The sequence below is a fragment of the Eupeodes corollae genome, chromosome 1, assembly GCF_945859685.1.
Source record: "Eupeodes corollae chromosome 1, idEupCoro1.1, whole genome shotgun sequence".
NCBI lineage: Eukaryota > Metazoa > Arthropoda > Insecta > Diptera > Syrphidae > Eupeodes > Eupeodes corollae.
The window spans coordinates 161090785-161112612 of NC_079147.1; the positions used below are offsets into that span (position 1 = coordinate 161090785).

Below are 21828 nucleotides of genomic sequence, written 5' to 3' on the forward strand. Positions count from 1 at the left end.
CAAAGATAAAGCGCCTTGCACATGAGAGCGAACAACGAATGGACGAACAAACGTGATCTTAAACATTTCAAAAAGTCAATTTCAAACAAAAACATATTTAAATTATAAGAAACCAATTGACACTTGTGTATGGATAATATAATTTGCATTTTGTTCTCTAAAATTAGAAAATTTTGTAAAAACAATTTGGTAGTAACGAATTGCAGTGTGGTTGTTACGAACTGTCAAACTCAATTCGCGTTCCACATACCATCCACACTGTAAGAAATAAATTATTCGTGGTCAACTTATTTTGGAAATTATACCACTCTTGTTTTGTTGAAAAGAGTATTTATAAATTGACATTTCGTCGCTGTCTACGAATAGATATAAAGCTCATGTGAAAGAAAAGTCAAAATATGTGAACATCCACAGTTCGCAGTCCGGAGTTCATAACTCACGTGCAAGATGCTTAGAATATAGTAAAACATCAAAATTATAATCTTTTCAAATTCGAACATTTGGATGGATGTTTGTTCTTTTTTTGTATGGAAGTTTGTAAGTACGAAAAACCCTTTATTAAACTCTGATGCAGAGAGTGACATCTTTTGAAAAAATAATTTTCGAACAACCCACAGAAGTAAAATGATAATTTTCGGCCATTTCAGCTTTTTCACTTAGTGAGTATTTTGAAGGAAAATCAAATCAAACAATATAACACAAAACTCTAGCGGAGCGATGTAAAATTGCTTTATTTTTGACTCAACAAGTTTCCATTTTTTAAATATAAAAACAAATATGGCTTACGAGAGAGTAGTCCCAGAAGTATTTGACCTAACAAAGAAAACTCATATAATTTGGGAAAAATTATCATTATTACTCTAAATAGTGCCTTTCGAGCTACGAAACAATTTTTCCAGCGATGTTCAATAGCTTCGATATACTGTTTAAATCCTGTTATAACGCCGTAAAAGTGGCAATTCGCAGCACCTGGATTCGTAATCGACTCTCTAGACTGCGCATTTACATTTAGCGAGTTGGAAGAAAAGTTGAAGATGCTTTAATGCTATTCCAGTGGAGTTTTATAAATATGGGACATTCTAAAAGAGCACTTTATAAAACTTTTTAATACAGTTTTGGAGGGAGAATTGTCGCCACATGAATTTCGAGATGCTATTATACTTCCAATCCACAAAAAAGGATCGTTATTTGGTGCAGCTAACGACGGGAGGATTTCCTTTTTAAATGCATCTTTCAAGATATTTACAACGTAAGCGTCTTGTTAGTTGATTGAGACCGGAAACTTGCTGAGTGAGTTTCAGGCTGGATTAAGACCAGGATATTCACTATTCAGCAATAGTAGTACCCGTGGCATCATGGTTAGTGCGTTGGACTGTCATGCCATCTAAAGTCTTTTCACGGGTACTGCCTCTTGAGAGGAATTGACAAATTCTCCAAGAGTAACTCTTGTCATGAAAAAGTGCTTTCTCAAATTAGCCGTTTGGATTCGGCATATAAACTGTAGGTCCCTCAGGAATGGTTGAGAGTTGTAAGTCACTTGGCCCTAGTTCTCAACGGACTGTTGCGCCACCTAATTTATTTTTTTTATTTTTATTAAGCAAAAGCTAGCATTTTTATATTCAGGAGCTTGGCGGAGAATTTTTTGAAACAAAGGAAAAAGCTGTATCGATTTTTTATCTATTTTAAAGCAGATTTTGATACCATTGATAGAGGTGCACTATTCTATAAGCTGTATAGTCTTGGGATATCATTAAAGTTTGGTCGCGTTCTTGAGCACCTATATAGCGGAACAAGGGCGGCTGCATGAACAGCTGAAGAACTCTCAGACTGGTTTGAAACCTCATCGGGAGTGAGCCAAGGTTGTACGTTAAGCCTCACTTTTTCACTATTCATAGACGAATTTTTAGACTACCAACCGGGTGGGTGGATTTCGCAGGGATGCGGATTTGCGCAATCACCGGAATCTCTGCAGCTCATGATTAACAGGGTTTACCAGTATTTTCAGCAATGGAATTTAATAGTAAATATAGATAAACCGAAGGTTATGGTTATTAAAAGTGCGTCCACAACCACTTGCATCAAATAAAAAATGGAGCTTTAATCGCGAAAATATACAAATATTTTAAATATGGATAAACACTTGAAGGAGAAATTTTCTAAGTCGAAAACTGCTATTAATATAACCTGGAAACAATGCTTCATGAATAAGTGTATAGCACATAGTAGCAAGTTTAAAGTATTTGAAGCAGTAGCTGAGAGCATGCCTTTATATAGATCGTAGGTATGGGTATGCAAAAAGTTCAAATCGGTAGAAAAACTCCTAACGCACTTTATAAAAAGAATATTTCATTTTCCGAAAAATTCGCCAAACTACGTAATATTGCTGGAAACGTGTCTCTTTCCTTTGTTTATAAAAACATTCAAGTTGCAAGCGGACTTCTTGCTTAACGTTTTTTAAATTTATTGATTCTCGGCCATAGTATCGAGTGTGGCAAGATCTTGCTGAGGAATGTCAAATTAATTTAATCGAGGATTTAACAACCCCTAAAAACATCTTGTATAAAGTCATTTTAAAGGTTGATGAGAGATGTAGAGCTGAATATATTGCTGACGCGTCTAATTTCTTGTGCAGTACCTACAACTTACAGCAGATTTAATCATAACCCTGCTGAGAACAACTATTTTAAGGGTTCCAATAATGTCAGTGTGATTTCTATGATGGTCAGACTATACGTAGTGAACTAATAGATTTAAATTTCATTCCACACAGAGCTGACTTACCCCTTGTCCATGTGGACAAATTCACTATTGATGGCTGCCAAACAAATACTCATCAACGTAGCGTCGTCAACAATAAACTTTATAAAGTTGGCACTCTCTACCTTAGTCATTATTTCAACAACAACCGCAACCTATACGTCAGGTCGGGTACTTCTGGGACTAACATCGTAAATCTAACATAGGTTATGGTTGATTATCCGCTATAGAAAGCATGTTACAAAGCCTTTTTTAACTATCAGACACAAGAAGTAGATAGACAAAAGAGTGCTTCAGAGAAAATTTGATATCAAAAAACAACAACTCTGCCTATTGACCTCGACGAAACAAAGATAGCTATATCTCAAGTCCAACAAAGCTGGTGGAGCTGACTGCATTGCTGCCGAATTATCCATAACAGTAGGCGATGCCTTCTTGAGGAGTATTCATCAACTCTTCTTCAAAATATGGTCGGAAGAAAGCATGCCCGATGAGTAAAATTTCGACATAGTTTGCCCAGAAAGAAAGAAAGGAGATTCTCTGAATTGCGCCATCTACAGAGTTATCAGTCTCCTGAACACCATTTATATGATACTTTCTGTAGTATTATTTGAATGTCCCAAGTCGTTAGCCAAGAAGCTGATAGGTCCATACCGTTGTGGATCCAGACCAGGAAAGTCCGCTACTGAAAAAATATTCACATAACTGCAGATCTTAAAAAAATAAAAACAAGGAACTTCAAATCCATGCCTACCCACATTAATCGATTTATAAGCAGAAAAGAACTTTGCTGAGAAAATCTAGTTTTGGCTACTATGTCAAACATGTTTGTTTGTAAAAAATGACGATGGAGAATTCACGCTGCTCTATCAAGTTCGAAAAAAATCGTACCTATGCTTCTGATGTCAAAAAAGGTTCATAACAAGGTGACTTTTTCCAAGTCGTTCTGTAAAGAATTGTGCAAGACTTAATGGTCAATAGAAGCACAATCTACCAACGGAACGTTCAATTATTTGGAAACGCCGATGATATTGACATAGTTAGAAGATCAAAGCGTGATGACAGTGCCGCGTTTTTGAGCATTTCGACAGAATCGGAGAAGTTGAGTTTGGGATGGGATTTCTGGTCAATGAGAGTATGACAAATTATATGCTGTCATCAAGAAAGAGGATTAAACGACGACGTGTTAGACGAAACTTTAACATGGACACAGCTATAGTTTAGAAAATTATGTTGTCCTCCCCTTGCTACTCATCATTCCTGTTCGCATTTATGGTGTTTAGGTTTGAACCTTGTCAGGGCAAAATCAGAACGTCTTATGACGAGAAAAAAAAGTGTTAATTTTTGGTCCCGCATACAGCCCGAAAGGTCTTCGAATTCTATCCCAAAGGGACGGGCGTAGTAGATGAAGACCACAATTCAATGCACCAACTTTGCGTGCAAAACTGCAGACGGTTAGCTAGGGACCGAGCTGGCTAAAAACACATGTTGGTTAAGGTCCCGTTCCATTAGCCTCGGTGCACACTTGAGTCATTTTAACTCGCCGTGACGCACATTTGTGGATCATACAGTATCCACAAATAAATTGAGTAGTGCACACACACCTGTCTTGACGTTGCGTTGACACTATGGTTGCGTCTTTGAGTAGATTGTTTGTTATTGATGTATCAAATCGTTTCTTTTAAAGAACATTTATGTATGAAGCTTGTACCCAACAATTTCTTTATTTTTATAATCTTTCCTGCAATCCACGTTTGACTTACGGCAATGGAAGCAAAGTGAACTATACACAAAAAAACTCACATGGGTGAATTGAAATATTACAACGAGTTTTAATGACGCAAGTGTGTACCTGGGTTTAGATGCTTGGTAGCTTGCGGTAAAAAAGAATGGGCAGGTCCAGGTGACATAAGTGACTTGAAAGCCAGCAGTCACAAATTCCCTACCAATTAAGGCAGCTTTCTTGAAAAGTTGAATGAAAAGTTAATCAAGAAAAATCTCTATAACTATAAAGTCAAGTCTACTTATGTCAAACTGACAGCTGAACTTTATTACTCTGTGACTTATTTTTTGTTTTCTCTACAATTCACTTGATGTTTCGTGTAAAAGGGTTTATTTTCAAATTGGAAAAGGAATAAATAAGATTTCTTTAAAATATAAAATACAAGTCGAGATCGACTTGTAGCTTGCAGTTTTTCCACGATCAACTGAAAATAGAAGTTTGTGAAGTAAAGTTTAGTAACTAGTTGAATAAGTCAAAATTTAGGTTTAGTTTACTGCAGATGAAGTCCCTTGTATTGTCTGAACCTGCCCAACGTTTTCCAGATGAATCTTAACCGTAATGGATCGAATTGCCTGCACATTGAAGCCTTGATTATTCTCAAACTTTCGAAGAAAAACATTTTCTGATTTTTTATTTCAATAATTTTCAAACATAGTTCACCAAAATTTTACCACCTTAAATATCAAGAATAACTAAGGCAGACCCTTAAAAAACTCGAAAAGCCATAATTATAAAAAAAAATACATCTATTGCAAAATTCCTCATGAAACGATTTTTGCTAGCATTATCGCTGTGTTTTTTAAAAATGTGATGCAATTTTTGACTCAACACTGTTTGATTCATCGTGAACTATATCTCAACACTTTTCGGTTCGGCATTTAAATTTTTCTTTCGTGGGCTTGTTTGCTTAATAAAGGGGTTATTCCATATTTTTATTGAATACTTGTCTACCTGAAGCATTCCAACATTTTTATACTACGAGAGGTAAAGTTTTTTATTTTAATGAGTTCCTCAGAAGTCAAAAACACAATCATCTGAAAGTGAATTAAAAAGATCATCTTTTTTTATACTTTTTTCCGATTTGTGAAAAGTAAAAAACAGTAGACTAACTCATTGGACAATAATTATCACTCAAGAGTGTTCTAAAGTTCTAAAAGAGCATTCAACAAAGTACAATGTACTCTATAATTTTCACATGCACATGAGAGCGAAAAACGAATGAACGAATGAAGGAACAAACGTCATTTTACACATTTCAAAATGTCAATTTCATACCAAAACACATTTAAATTATATGAAACCAATTGGCACTAATGTAAGGATAATAAAATTTGTATTTTTTCTCCAAAATAAGACATTTTTTTAAAAACAATTTAGTAGTAACAAATTGCACTGAAATTGCTACGAACTGTCAAACTCTATTCGCGTTCCACATGCCATCCACACTGCAACGAATAAATTGTTCGCGCGGAACATAACCTCCCAATTATACCAATCTTGTTTTGTTTTTGTAAAATTTTGTAAGAGAAGTAAATTCTTGTCATGAAAAGTGTTTCTCAAATAAGCCGTTCGGACTCCTCAGGAATGGTTGGGAGTTGTTAGTTACTAGGAACTTGTTCTCAAAGGACTGTTGCAAAATATAATTTATTAATTTTCATCGAATGCAACTCTACGTCATAAACTATACATGTGCAGCCAAATTGGAACAACAAAAGGGATGTTCAATTCTAGGGCACCAATTCCTTGAGAATAGTGCCAACAAGAAACATAAGAAGCTGTATTGTTTAGAATTATTGTATAACCATTTAAATTATTATTATTCAAATGAGCTCAGATTTACGGGTATGATAATAGATCACAGATGAAATTGTAATAGTTAATTGCTTCGGTGATTCTTAGAATATTTTTATCTAAGGTATTTGCATATTTACTTTTTTCATTTTGTCCCTATCATAGGAAGGAAACAAATTAATTTTATATATACAATACTATGTAAGTGATTCAGAATCAACAATAGAATGAGTCAGATAAAAATAAATGGACCAAAATTTTGAATGATCATGCAGTTTATATTTGACCTGATAAGGTATGGATTGTTTATTTTTTTTTGAGAATCTGCTTGACCGCATTCAGAAACCCTTCAAAAAAATTACGTAAAATTTTGGGGGTCGGAGAATGTTCGAATTGTCTAAGAGCGATGATGGTGCAATGTAACATGGAAAAACTGCACGTGACGTAAAGATGATGCACGAAAGGTGAAAATTGTTTAACCTCCCTCGACAAATGAAGTATAAAGACATTTTGATATCTTAAGGTTTTTTTTATGAGCAGTCAGAGCTCAATGTATATCTCAATATCTCAAAGTTTAAGTTACGTCACTGTATAGCCCCTACAGATCGTTGTTTCATTTTCTCCTCCACTCACTTTCTATGCAGGCGGGACCATAGATCACGTGAATAACTTTTCTCTCGAAACGACCAGTCTATGTACATGCTTCTGCACCATATAGCAGGACGCGGATGATAAGGTTCTTATATAGCGACACTTTCGTCCTTCGAGAGAGGACTTTTCCACTAAATTGCTTTCTTAGCCCAAAGAAACAGCGGTTAGCAAAAGTATTTCTTCGTTTGATATCAGCGCTAGTGATGGTTTTTGTGTTCATAACGGATCCTAGGTAGATGAAGTCCTTAGTTGAGTCTGTAGATGGTGACGTTTTGACCGAAAGGTCTCGGCGTTGTAGGTCCTTTTTTGATGACATGACATGTACTTTGTTTCATTTTCAAATGGTAGACATGTGCATTCAAGAAGACACAAGCGTCTACAGGTTTTTCTCAAAACCCACCTCTGTCTTTCAATTCCTACTCTCACCTCCCCGCGGTGAACATCGGGTGCCTAGTACCTCAGCTGGAGATTGGGTTCTAACCCCAGTGGAAAGTAGTTGGGGGCAGCAAACGAGAGAGGGGGGAAAGGTGTTTCCACGAAGGCACCTCTCCTTATCCCGACGGCAGCAGAGGAATTTCCGAGATGGAATCAACGGTGGCGTCTAAAGTTCCAGTAAGGTTGAACTACTTAGTGAACACCTTATAGGGCTTTTGAGACTTATTCGGAGCCCGAGGCTATAAGGAGCGGTTTATCCAGCTCCCCGTCCTTGGAGTTATACTTAGGATCTGGCCCTCCAGGTTGGGGGTAGTACCGTTGGGGTGACATTAGTTGCGAAGCACCAACAAGCCTCGGATACGGACGGATCACTGTTGAAAACCCAGGCAAAGAAACTTCGGATCTGTACGTGGAATGTTAGGTTAGGTTAGACCACGTGCAGCCGAACAATTAGCGGAAGCCCTAAACTGCTGCAAGGCAGATATTACCGCCATCCACCGCCATACCGGGGCAAACGCAAACTAAAAGACTGCGATATATACTGCGGCGACTGCTACCGAGAACAAAGACAGCGTCTATTTGGTTGTGGATTTGTTGTTGGAACTAGACTTAGGCAAAAAGCCAAATATGCACGCATGCCCCAACGGAGGAGAAAGATGAAGACACCAAAGACATATTCTTCGAGCTATTGGATAAGTCATATGACCAGTGCGCTGGCTATGACATTAAAATTGTCTTAGGAGATTTTAACGCCAAGCTAGGAAGAGAAGTCATCTTTGGTGGCACAATCGGGAGATACAGCCTGCTCGACACCACCTCCGACAACGGATTCAAGCTGATCAATTTCACTGCGGGGCGAGACGTTCTGGTAGCTAGTACGCTGTTCACATCATCTCAACTTGCAACCAGATTGACCATATTACGATCGATGCACGACACTTCTCCAGCGTACAGGATATCCGAACTTTCCGAGGAGCCAACATTGACTCGGACCACTACCTCTTTGTAGCCAAGGTACGACCACGGATATCTCGGTCCAAGCCAAAACAAGGAAGTACTGTAAGAAGTTTCGACGTTTGACAGCTACAATAACAAGAGACTGCCATGTCCTTTTCCGATCGAGTCTCTAGTAATCTCTTAACGAGTCCTATGCTGCCTGCATCAAGCATTGAAAAATTGTGGCAACATTGCCTTGCAGCCATCAGAGATGCCGCCCAAATATTCACACTACGGCAGATCTTGGAAAAAACCCCAGTTACTTCAAATCGATATCCACCATTTATTTACTGATTTTAAAGCCGCGTATGACAGCATCTTTAGGAGAGAGCTCTACAGAGCAATGTCTAGTTTTGGCATCCCTGTCAAACTTATCCGTTTGTGCGGAATGACGATGGAGAGTGCACGGTGCTCTATCAAGAGCGTCTTAGAATGCTTCGAGAGAAAAATTCTTCGGGTGATTTTTGGTCCCGTATGCATAGATGGAGAATGGAGGAGAAGATATAACGACGAAGTCTACGGGCCGTGCAGCGACACTGACCTAGTTAACAGAATTAAAGTCCAACGGCTTAGATGGCTAGGACATGTAGAGCTAATGGACATCAATGCTCCAGGCCGGAAGGTCTTCGAATCCAATCAATACTGACGGCTTAGTAGAGGAAAACCGCGACTCAGATGGCGCACTCAGGTGGGTGAAGACCTCAACCAACTTGACGTGCGAAACTGGAGACAGCTAGCTAGGGACCGAGCTGGCTGGAGACGCATGTTGGTTGAGGCCCAGGCCCGCCCCGGACTTAAGCGCCATCTTAAGCAAGTAAGTAAGTAAGTAGGTAATTTGTTTTGCAGCCATTTACCACTTAACCAATTTTTGCCGCCTCTGATTCAATACTTGCAATTGCCCTTATTGACATCACACTAAGTTCTTCCGATTACGTCAATGTCGTCAGCAAATGCCAGTAAAGCATCAATTTGACAAGTTGTTTCCAACCTTTATAGAGCCGTGCGAATTCTCCGTGGTCATCCTGCAGGAACTGTAGAGTTTGGCAGGGATGCAAGAAGTAGACATGGCTCTGTATAGCTCGTCCCTGTAGGTGCTGTCAGATTCGGCCTTGAAATCGATTAAGAGATGGTGGGTGTCGATTTGATGTTCTTGGCTTTTTCCAGGATTTGCCGTAATGTATTCACATTCGATTGACTTTTGATTTAATCAACTTTGGATTTGTCTGGTCTTAAACCACACTAATAAGTGCCTATCAGAACGTTGACAAAGGGCTTTAGACATTCACATATTACCGTAGGTCTTGTAAGGATTGACAAGTAGACTGATTCCTCTTTAGTTGGTGTAGTTTAGAGTGTCCCCTTTTTTTGATATACTCTTTTACAGCTAGGTAAACTTAAAAAAGTAAGCTTTTATAGTGTTAAAGCCACAAGGTTTAGAATTCTGTTTCCATAGTCAGAAAAGATGCTATTCAACTAAGCTTTGGAACTGTGACACTAATTTCATTAAATTCAATAAATCGAATTGAAAAAAGTTGAACATTTACGCTTTATGCTGTCTTAATTCATACAAATGTTTGCTGCATTCATCGAACCACACATGCGTTTTCTTAGGATTACTCTAATTTCGATTCCTTGAAATGTATCTTAATGGCAAAATTATAACCCCTTTAGAAAACAATAGAACACATAAACATATACTTACAGAGCATGTGGGATGTCGTAGGTTCCTTGGGCCACATAAGCAGATTGATTCCTAAAATTAAGAAACAAAATTCAATGTAATCCATCTTTATTTTTAAAATAATTAAATAAATTAATTAAGTTGGACAGGTTCGGACAACATAAGGGACGTCATTTGCAGTCAACTGTATTATTTGAACATACATTTTGACTAGGCAACTAGGTAGTTAGTTTTTCAAATGTCGGAAACTCCTAACTCGGAACTTTACTTCACTAACCTCTTCATTCAATTGATCGTGGAAAAAAACTACCAAAACTTAATTGTCTGCAAAACATCTCGCCTTGTATTTTGTATTTTAAAGAAATATAAGCAAACCTTTCCTTTTTGTAACATTTCGTTTGGGTATATTTGAAAAGGAACATTATTATTTCACTTCACAACAGTAATGAATTAATTTCGATTACAAAGATGAAATGTAGTTTAGTTGAACTTCTCAAGTAAAAAATGAAAGTGAATCGAAAGTAAATACTGAATCAAAGCGTTAAACTTGTCAGCAAATTTTCCGTGTCATTGAAGTGGTTTTTGGTAAACCACATTTTTTGATTTTTGGTCTCAAGTTAACACAAACAAAGCGGATGGTTTCCCAACTCGTGAACACGAAACGTATAGCTGCTGTGAAAAACAGTGATTTTCTTAATTTATCCCGCAAACACTAAGCGATTGGACTTGCGACTTGTTAATTGCGAACTGGAAATTGCAATCGTTTGAAGTCAAACGGAAGATCAGTCAATCAGAATCTTTGGTATTCGAGGAATACATACATTTTCACGTGCGTACTTTCCGTTAGTTCCCTTAATCAAATTCGGCATAAGTCTTTTCACCACAAGTCGGATACCGTTGCCAAGCCGCGGTGGATTTAAACTACGCAATATAACAATAACTGGACCAACTTTGAAATGCAAGTTATGTAATGGAAACCCTGGTAACTCCAGAGAGTTCAAAAACTCCGTTGAATAATTTACTACATCATCGGGATTTGTTATGAATTCAACGGATTTGTATGAATGGTAAAATTCAGTGCGTGTGCATCATTATTCTTCGCAGCGAGAATTGCTCGTTGACTTAACCAGTTATAATTCTGATAATTCTCACTAATGTTTGGGAAAACATTTTCAATAAGAGCTAATTGAGAGTCTGCAAGTCTTCAAAAGTCTTTGGTAAGAGTAATTAATCCAGTTGACAATTGTTTGGAAAATTGTGCAGCACTTTGACCAATTTGGCGTTGAACTTTCATATTAGTGGTTAGCGATAATGTTTTTACGTTATTCCACAAAATTGGTGCTTTCAGGCAAGCATTCAATTCATCTGCAGGCGTTCCAAGGGACTTACTGGCAACGTATGCCTGAAATCGCCTTCCAACAATATCGTCAAGCCACCAAAGATGTTGTTACTTCGTCAAAGATTCTTCAGTGTGAAGTTAAGTGCTTCAAGTGATTTCTTATGTGCGCCACTGTGCACTCATCTCAAAGTATAAGCTTGCACTGCATCAACAATTTTCCCATTGCACTTAATCGGGAAATATTGCATATTGAAGTATCAATTGTATTCCTTCAAGAGTAATTCTTGTCATGAAAAAGTGCTTTCTCAAATTAGCCGTTCGGATTCGGCCTAAAATTGTAGGTCCTTTCCATTCCTGATAACAGTACTCGCACACAGGAATGCTTGAGAGTTGTAAGTCACTAGGCTCTGGTTCTTCATGGACTGTTACGCCACCTGATTTATTTATTTATTTGATGCATCGTGCATCGATCGATATGTTTGACTAAAATAGGTTCATAAAAGTAAGCTTTGGTTTAGAATATAGGGCCCTTAAAACGTCAACAAATTTAAAAATGTTCAATTCCGCAAATTGGAACTTTAACAATAGCTTTCTATAGGAAGCTAAACGGAGTTCATCGTTTTTCTGTTAAAATTTTTGCTGAATTTTGTCTGCTATAAACCTCACGGAGGCCGAAAAGTTTAAAACAAATGCAAAACCCTGGAAATCGGTTCGTGTGTTCTGGAGTTATAGCGTCTGGAAGGAAAACCCGACTTATTTTTATAGATTACGCATTTAATAGAATTTTGAAGAAAATAAATCACAGAGAAATAAAATTCAGCTTTCAGTTAAATGAAAAATTATGATTAGCTGTCATTTTGACATACATAAGTAGAACTGACTTGATAGTTGAGGAGATTTTTCTTCACTAACGTCCAATAAAGTTGCCTTAATTGAAAGGTAATTTTCAGACAACTGCTAGAATTTTGCCTAACTATCATGTCCCTTTTGTCGTATTTTTTATTTTTTTTATCACTTTGTTTTTCTATTTCGTTTTAAAGGGTTATCCATTTTGCGGTTTTAAAATTAAACATAAAAAAGAAGCTAGGATGCGACCCACACTGATAACTTCCCATACCGTCTATGGATTTGTCTTGCTTAACAGTTTGTAGGGTTGGGTTAAGAAAGTTGTTAGTTGAATTATTCTTAACAATTTTTAAATTACCAACAATATTATTCATATAAAGAAATAGTTAAGTTTGAAAATCTAGTTTTGATAAGTAGATTTTTAGTCGAAAACAAATTTTTACCAATAAATTTAAGTAGCATTTGTAAAATTTTTACAAATTGGATGAATGACATTAATTTGACATTTATCAAGGATCAAACATCCATTTTTACCAAATTTGCGGACGGACTGTTAGATTCTTATAAAAAAAAGTACTGAATATCGAAAATAATACTTTCTGTAAAATAAAAAAATTGAGTCGAATGTAAATTTTTACCAAGTTTTGGTATTGTTTTTTTTTAAGGTTTTTTTTAATTTTTGTAAAAACACTATTTTTTATAAGTTAAATTTAGTTGGAAGCCATAATCTCAAATTTTTGCAAAGATATTTGAGTCGAAAATCAATTTTTACCAACTTTTGTTAAATTTTCTTTGAAATTTTTTTTTATAAAAAAAAATGTCAATTTAATTTTTCTCAAAATTTTACCAGATGTTATAGTGGTTCTTTTCTTTGCACAAAATTATTTGGATATAATCACATTTTTTATTCGTAAAATTTTTGAGGTGACAAACATTTTTTTCCAGTTTTTTTATTTATAAAAAAAAACCGTTAATTAGATTTTTTTCCAAAAAAATACTGGTTTGGTGAGATATTTAGGGTTAACCAAAATGTTCACCTCTTTTTCACCAGTTTCGAGCTCCAAGTTGGGTGAGGTCACTTTCTACTTGTGGGCGCCACCTGATCCGCGATCTTCCTAAACTGCCTGGTCTGTGGGTGTGGATTCAAAGACTTTTCGGGCCGGAGCATTGGTTTCCATGCGCTCTACGTGACCCAGCCATCTTACGTGTTGGACTTTTACCCTTCTGGCTAAGTCTACGTCTACGACGCGTCGTTGCTGTACAGCCCGTACAGCTCGTCATTCTATCTTCTCCTCCACTCCCTTTCGATGCATACGGGACCGTAGATCACACGAAGAACTTTTCTCTCAAACCGACCCAAGGTGCTTTCATTCGCTTTTGTCATAGTCCATGATTCTGCAACGTATAGCAGGACGGGGATGATAAGGGTCTTATATAGCGACACTTTGGTCTTTCGAGAGAGGACTTTTCCACTCAATTGCTTTCTTAGCACAAAGAAACAGCGGTTAGCCAGAGTTATTCTTCGTTTGATCTCAGCGCTGGTGTTATTTTCTGCAGTACCTTCTACCAGCTACTCCCTGTTTTGCCTTGGGCATGGAAACCCGAACTGCTATCTTGGTTACAACGCATAGTGGTCCGAGTCGATGTTAGCTCCTCGGAAAGTTCGTACATTCATGATGCTGGAAGCGTGTCTGGCGTCGATCGCAATATGGTCAATCTGGTTGACGGTAGATTGATCTTGAGAACTCCAAATTTCTTTGTGTATGTTGAGGTGTGGAAAACGCGCACTGGCTGCCATGACGTTTCACCCCGCAGAAAAGTGTATGAGCCTGAATCCGTTGTCGGAAGTGTTGTCGTTCAGGTTGTTTTTCCCGATTATTCCACCAAAGATGTTGGCATTAGAACCACCCAGGACAATTTTAATATTGTAGCTTGGACACTGATCATATGTTTTGTCTAAAAGCTCGAAGAATATATCCTTGGTGTTGTCATATTTCTCTTCTGTGGGGGCGTGAACACATATCAGGCTAATGTTGACGAATTTCGCCTTGATTCGGATGGTCATGAGTCACTCGTTGATGCACCTATAGCTCAAGATTTCTTGCCTAAGTCTGGCTCTAATGACAAAGCCGCATCCAAATAAGCGCTGTTGGTTTTCTCGGTAGCAGTCACCATAGTAAATATCGCAGTTTTTCTTACGGCAGCGATATTTTTTCAATGGTACGAGCGAAACGATATGCACAGGTCTTGCAATATCTTCAACCAATTCAGTGTCTTCAAATTTCTGCACAATTTTCACAATTGCTTAAGTAGTTGGACGATTATGAAAAATATTATCTCCTCTTAAAGTACGATATGTGGCTGTGGCAGAATCACCATTTTTGTAGTTGATTCTAAAAATTTCCTTCAACTGAAAAAAATGTTTTTAACAACTTAGTACTAGTTTTTGCTTGTGTACATTTATACTTGAACTTCAAAATATTAGCCTCCATATCCATCCGTCTAAATAAGTACATACGTACCTATATGTTTTATTTATGTTTTCTTTCCCAAACTTAAAGCTTTCCTTTTCTTAAGAGGCAACATTCGAAATGAGCAAACAAGTGAAAGTGAAAATCGATAAACTAAATTAAAAAGAAATAGACTTGTAGGTTGAGGTTATGTACGTCTGATAACTTCCCGAACCCACGCTATATTTTCGAAAAAAGGGCTACATAACCTCACCACTACTATCATCGATTTAGAAGACTAAACGAAAAAAGTTAAAATCTCAAGATGACGCTCCGAGGTGGTATGTAAAGAGAAAACTTGTAAACAACCTTTCGTATATATGATTACGTTATCCTTATTTACCTAACCTACCCTAGATTAAGCTGAATCATCGCCTTATATCACAAAATTCTTATAGTTACGTGGCTACCAAAAGCATGCGCTAAAGCTCGAATATACATATAAATAAAATTATGTAGGTTTTTTATAAAAAAAAAGGACGCGTATCAAAACAAAAGTTTGCCGACATTGTTTGTAAACAAACTGTACACAAAAATCGTTAAAGCAGTTTTCTGAATGGAAGAAGAAGAAATTTGTTTTAACATAACTTACATAGAAGTTTTTTGAGGTAATGTAAAAGGCTATACTAGTATCAACAGGATATTTCTTCACGGTACATTAGATTCTTGCAAGAAGAAGTTAGATGGGCGATATGTACACTGCCAACCACTAGGATGAGGCCACAGATTTTAGAAACGTTGGAATTTCCAAATATCAAATAATGAACTACTAAAGCATCTTGCACATGAGCTGCGAACTGTGCATGTTCGCATATTTTGACTCTTCTTTTACATGAGCTTTTTTCTATTCGCAGAAAGCTACGAATTTTCAATTTATAATTAGCCTTTCCAACAAACAAAACAAGGGTGGTATAATTTTGAGGTTAAGTTAAGCGCGAACAATGGCTGCGTTCAATCTCAGACAGATAGGGTATCCGGATACCTTTTTGTTAGTGTTTTAAGTGTAAAATAACAGCTGATTAAAAACAGCGGAGATGTCAAAAAAGGAATCCAAAGGTATCCAAGAATTTGTGGGGTATGTAGGTACCTGACAGAACAGCTGATTCAACACATGGTTGAATTTCAAGAAACTTGAAAATTGATTTCAGCTTTTTGTGTTTGTTGGTAAACAAAAGGATAAAAAATGTTAGTTTTTTGCCTCCGAATTTTAGAAGGTAATAATGATAATTTTTTTAAGCTTCAAAATTGACTTATTTTGATCTCGTTTTGTACATGACCAATTCGCTAGGTCTTATCTCCAGTCGAGTATCAAGCATTCTGAAGTTGAAGAGTCTCATCCTTTTCCAGAGGTAAAACAAAATATAGGTAAATATACACTGCCAATCACTAGGATGAGGCCACATATTTTTCAACCGATTTTCGTTCTTTATACCTGCTGGAAATTTCGTACCAATAAAAATTTACTACATTTGAGTAGGTAGATATTTTCTTTAAAAAAAGTTATAAAATTAAGGGGTTAAATAGAAAAAACAGTTGGAATTTCCCTACATTAATTAAAGAGCTACTTAAAAACAGTATGAAAGAGTGCGTCACTTGGATGAGGCCACATGAAAAATCTTATAAAATATCAAAAAAATGAAAGAAATGTTTACAGGTTTTGGTTTTCAAACATTTATTTATTAAGTTTTTCTCAATTAATAAATAGTATGCCCCCCATTTTTCGATATGACCTCTATTAGACGGTTTGGAATGGAATCATAAAGTTTTTTTAAATAGTCAAGTGAAATCTCGTCCCAGGCATCACGGATAGCTTCAATTAAGGAGTCCTTGTCTTCAAATTGTCTACCGCCTTCATAAACTTTTCGAGATAGCCATGCCCATACGTTTTCGATTATGTTCAAGTCCGGTAAATAATGTGGCCATGGCAAAAGCTCTCTGTCTTGTTGGAAAATCCAAGGCAGAGGTCCAAAAATATTTTTCATCTTTGGAAATGAGCGTTCCAACAAGTATTTGTAGCTGTTTCCGTTCATTGTTAGAGAAAGAAACTCAAATTCAATTTTGCCATAGTAGGTGATAGCTCCCCACACCATAACACCTGATGTACGGCTGTGATGTCTTCCCAAAATTAGTTCATCTTTTCTTAAATTATGGAAATAAAAGTTGTAACCATAGGGGCCGTCAAGGCTAAACTTTTTTTCATCCGAAAAGACGACGCGTTTCCATTGACTGCTCCAAGAGACATGTTCTGTTGCAAAGTTCATTCGCAGCTCCTTGTGTACTTGCTTTAGAACAGGTTTCTTTTTGAGTTTTCTTCTCTGGATAGTACCATCTTTTCTTATTATCCTTCGGACTGTAGCTGATTGTGTAGAATTTGATGCAAGGCTGTGCGTCCTTTTTGGTTTTTTCCATAGTTTTGAGGATCAGCAAGATAGTTGTTTACAACTGTCTTACTTCTGTTCAGCTTCCTTGCTATTTCTCGGCTTGAGAGTCCCATTTCCTTGAAAGCATCGATTTGTCCTCTTTCTGCTACTGTCAACGTCTTTCCGGAACCCATTTGTAGTTGAAATTTAATAAAAATAGTTATTTGTAAAACGTTCTTAAATATTGTAACCCAAATTTTGAAAAAAATTGCTGATCTGAACTTCTACAACGAAATATTCGCAATGGCCTCATCCTAGTGACTCACTTTTTTATATCCTCTTTAGGTAGCTCATTCATTAATGTAGGGAAATTCCAACGGTCTTTTCTAATTAACCCTATGATTGTATCACTTTGTTTTAAGAAAATATGTACCTACTCGCATGTAGTAAAATTTTCCGGGTTAAACAAATTCCAACAGGTATCGGACCGAAAATCGGTTGAAAAATATGTGGCCTCATCCTAGTGATTGGCAGTGTATATTAATCTTGTGGAAATAAATATATTTAACTTTTTTGTTTTTATGTATTAAAGTCGGCAGATTCGGACAGGAAAGGTAAGTTATTCTTTCAGATGACTCAAAACCCCAAAGAAGAACCACTCTATTTCCTTTTTTAAGGTTGGGAACATACATGCATTCTGCTCTTCTTGGTGGAGTGCAGCTCCGAGACCCGAAAACTCGGTGAAGACCAAGAAATTGCAAAAGTTCTTGAAGAACTCGGGTCAATTTTTGATAAGGAATTAGAAATAAAATTAAAGAATATGAAAAAGCGCTACAACATTATCATAGACAATAACAAGAAAACGTCAACTGGTCGAGGGCGAATGAATTGGCTATACTTTGAGATGTTGGCTGAAATTTACCTCAACGAGGCACAAGTTAGTAATACTGAAACAATAAGTTCCCTTGTGTCATCCTCTGGGTTCTATCCGAGTTTATCTCTTATTTATTAAATTGTTGCGCACCTGTCAATTCATCATTGTCCAACGAATCAGATAAATTATCCATTAAATGTTTTATCTTACAACAATTAGGACTTCGAACCTTAAATGTTTCTCTGCTTTTTGTGAACAGCTGAAAGTTGTTTTTATTTTTTGACAGCTATCTCAATACAGCTATCCAACTCGTTCAAAAAGGTATCTAAAAATTTACCTATCTAAAGCATTATTCACATGAGCACGACCAACAACCAATGAATAAACGAATATTCGTCGATTTTGACATTTCTTTCACATGAGAATTTTTAATTCGTCGTGAATGGCTTTGACCACCGAAACCAAAACAAGAATGATTTTCTTAGGTTAAGTACGCGCGATTATTTTATTCGTTGCGAGTGTGGATAATGTGGAACGCGAATAAATTTTGACAGTTCGTATCAACTACAAATTTTTTCGCGACGAATAAATTGTTTTCTTAAATTTAAGTATGCATCATAAATAAAATAGAAACTACATATATTGCTATAGTTTTGTTAAGAATTTGTGTGGAAATGTATATAAACTCACATTTTGTAATTCATTCGTCGTTCGTTGGTCGCGCTCATGTGAATGCTGCTTAAGATACCCTATACAACACGAGACTGAACACAGCCAATTTATTCGTTGCAGTGTGGATGATATGTGGAACGCGAATAGAGTTTGACAGTTCCTAGCCACCACACTGTAATTCGTTACTACCAAATTGTTTTTACAAAATTGTCTTGTTTCAGAGAACAAAATACAAATTTTATTATCCTAACATAAGTTTCAATTGGTTTCTTATAATTTAAATGTGTTTTGTTTCAAATTGACTTTTTGAAATGTGTAAAATCACGTTTGTTCGTCCATTTGTTCATTCGTTGTTCGCTCTCATGTGCAAGGCCCTTCAAACCTCGTATAAAAAGATGCTTCACTTGGATAAGGCCAATGCGAATTTTTCCGTGTAGAAGTTTGTTAGCTTTGCTATCTTTTAAAAACGTTTGTATGGAATATCCATAAGAGTGTTGAAAACGCATGGGCTTCGAATGACTTTTACAGCTACAGAAACTACAAAAATAAGAGTTTAAGACTCTCAGGACGTGAAATAGTAGGGACAAGGTGACTTAACAGAAGCAAGAAAGTTCTAAGCATTCACAATTCTGATACACAAATAAATGGGAAAATCAAAATTCCCCTCTACCAGCTACTAAAACAACGGCCCAAAGCTGAGCATCAGCCAAAAAAAGAACGATTCAAAAGACCAAGGAGGCGGAAAAAAGAAGAAAACAAGAGATCGAAATGCTATTTCCCGATAAGCTTGGTCTTGATGTGGATAAACTAAAGCACGACTTTGGAAACACTAATGACGGAAACACTGCAAGAAGATTTTTTGAAAAGTCAGATGCAACCGCTCGAATAACTGGAGTTAAAGGAGAAGTTATGATAATGCTCAAAGTAATATTGAACGTTTTGAATTGCAGAGAAATAGTGAATAAATTTGGGGGGTATACTAAGAAAACGGCAAAGCTTTTAAAACAAAAGTATCCTGAAAGACTAGACTACTCACACTTACTGTATACAAGATATTGGTTCATCGGCAAAATATCATTGAATATCAATCACTACAACTTGGAGAACTGTCCGAAGAAGTCCAGGAATCCAAAAATGAAGATATCAGAATACTTGTAAAGTTTCAAGGATGCGGCAGAATGAGGACCTATTTAACATGATTGCAACCTCTTTGGATGCACTTATTTCTTCCTGAAAGAACGATACTCTAAAGAAATGATGAGTTTATTACACATTTCCCCGGACTTGGATGATAGTTTTCAAGAAATTAAGAGTTTATATATTAATTTGTTTTGTTTTTATTTCTTTTTCCACTGTTTGACTTTTGGTATATCACCAATCAAAATTACATTATGTATTCTTGAATACTGGAAAATAAAAAAAATGCCTTACAATTAAAAAAAATGCTTTTTTTCTTACCTTTTTACTCGAATTTTTTCCCTTCTCTTTTTGCTCTTCTGTTTCAATTCACTCAGATTACTTAAAAAATTGATTTTGACGGTTGCATTTTATTTCACCTTTGTTAAAACTTTTTAAATACACATTTCTGAAACACCTTGCAAACAGTTTTTTTTGAAAGTCACAATTTTTATAGCCTTGGAAATTTCTTTGAAGATAAAAAATGTAAGCAATATCTTCATTCGCTTAGGAGATATGATTTTTGCAACCAAAAAAGTCAAAGCGGGCCACTGTGCGGCCCACAGCTAATATTTCCATGATCTGAGAAAGGATGATCATTTTTGGACCTCTGCGTTGGATTTTCCAAAAAAACAATAATCCCATTCACACTTCGAGGGTTGTTAGAAATTGAATTCAATGAGAAGACGTTGAACGTTTTGACTTGGCTTTTCCATAAAGTTTATGGAAGTAGCAGACAATTTAAAGATAAAGATACATAACGGGTGATTTTTTTTAGGCTAGGATTTTCATGCATTAGTATTTGACAGATCACGCGGGATTTCAGACATGGTGTCAAAGAGAAAGATGCTCAGTATGCTTTGACATTTCATCATAAATAGACTTACTAACGAGCAACGCTTGCAAATCATTGAATTTTATTACCAAAATCAGTGTTCGGTTCGAAATCCGAAAATCCGCTTTTTTATCGACAAATTTTGTTCAGCGATGAGGCTCATTTCTGGTTGAATGGCTACGTAAATAAGCAAAATTGCCGCATTTGGAGTGAAGAGCAACCAAAAGCCGTTCAAGAACTGCCCATGCATCCCTAAAAATGCACTGTTTGGTGTGGTTTGTACGCTGGTGGAATCATTGGACCGTATTTTTTTAAAGATGCTGTTGGACGCAACGTTACGGTGAATGGCGATCGCTATCGTTCAATGCTAACAAACTTTTTGTTGCCAAAAATGGAAGAACTGAACTTGGTTGACATGTGGTTTCAACAAGAGGGCGCTACATGCCACACAGCTCGCGATTCTATGGCCATTTTGAGGGAAAACTTCGGAGAACAATTCATCTCAAGGAATGGACCGGTAAGTTGGCCACCAAGATCATGCGATTTGACGCCTTTAGACTATTTTTTGTGGGGCAACGTCAAGTCTAAAGTCTACAGAAATAAGCCAGCAACTATTCCAGCTTTGGAAGACAACGTTTCCGAAGAAATTCGGGCTATTCCGGCCGAAATGATCGAAAAAGTTACCCAAAATTGGACTTTCCGAATGGACCACCTAAGACGCAGCCGCGGTCAACATTTAAATAAAATTATCTTCAAAAAGTAAATGTCATGGACCAATCTAACGTTCCAAATAAAGAATCGATGAGATTTTGCAAATTTTATGCGATTTTTTTTAAAAAAAAGTTCTCAAGCTCTTAAAAAATCACCGTTTACTTATTAGAAGCTTTTTGTGATTTCTGTATCCTTACAAAATCTTATTGAGGTTATATTCAAAAATGACGAATGAGTCTTAACTTATGTAAAAAAAACGTTATAAATATGTATATGTTGTTAAACCATAACCATATTTTTTTATATTGTTAATGATAAACCCTTCCCTTTACAATGAACGGATATCCGCATTTATTTCTTATATAAACTGAACATTCTATAATTTGTGGATAACTAAGTGAATTTCGAACT

At 36.4% G+C, this 21828-nt stretch overlaps 1 protein-coding gene across 1 annotated transcript in view; it reads right to left on the bottom strand.

Annotated features, from left to right (window-relative positions):
- Positions 1-21828, bottom strand: part of LOC129943304 (protein CREBRF homolog) — a 141907-nt gene that overhangs the window by 73494 nt on the left and 46585 nt on the right. The window contains exon 2 of the mRNA XM_056052636.1: positions 10116-10166. The gene's annotated coding sequence lies outside the window, so the exon portion shown is untranslated. The remainder of the gene's footprint in view (positions 1-10115; positions 10167-21828) is intronic.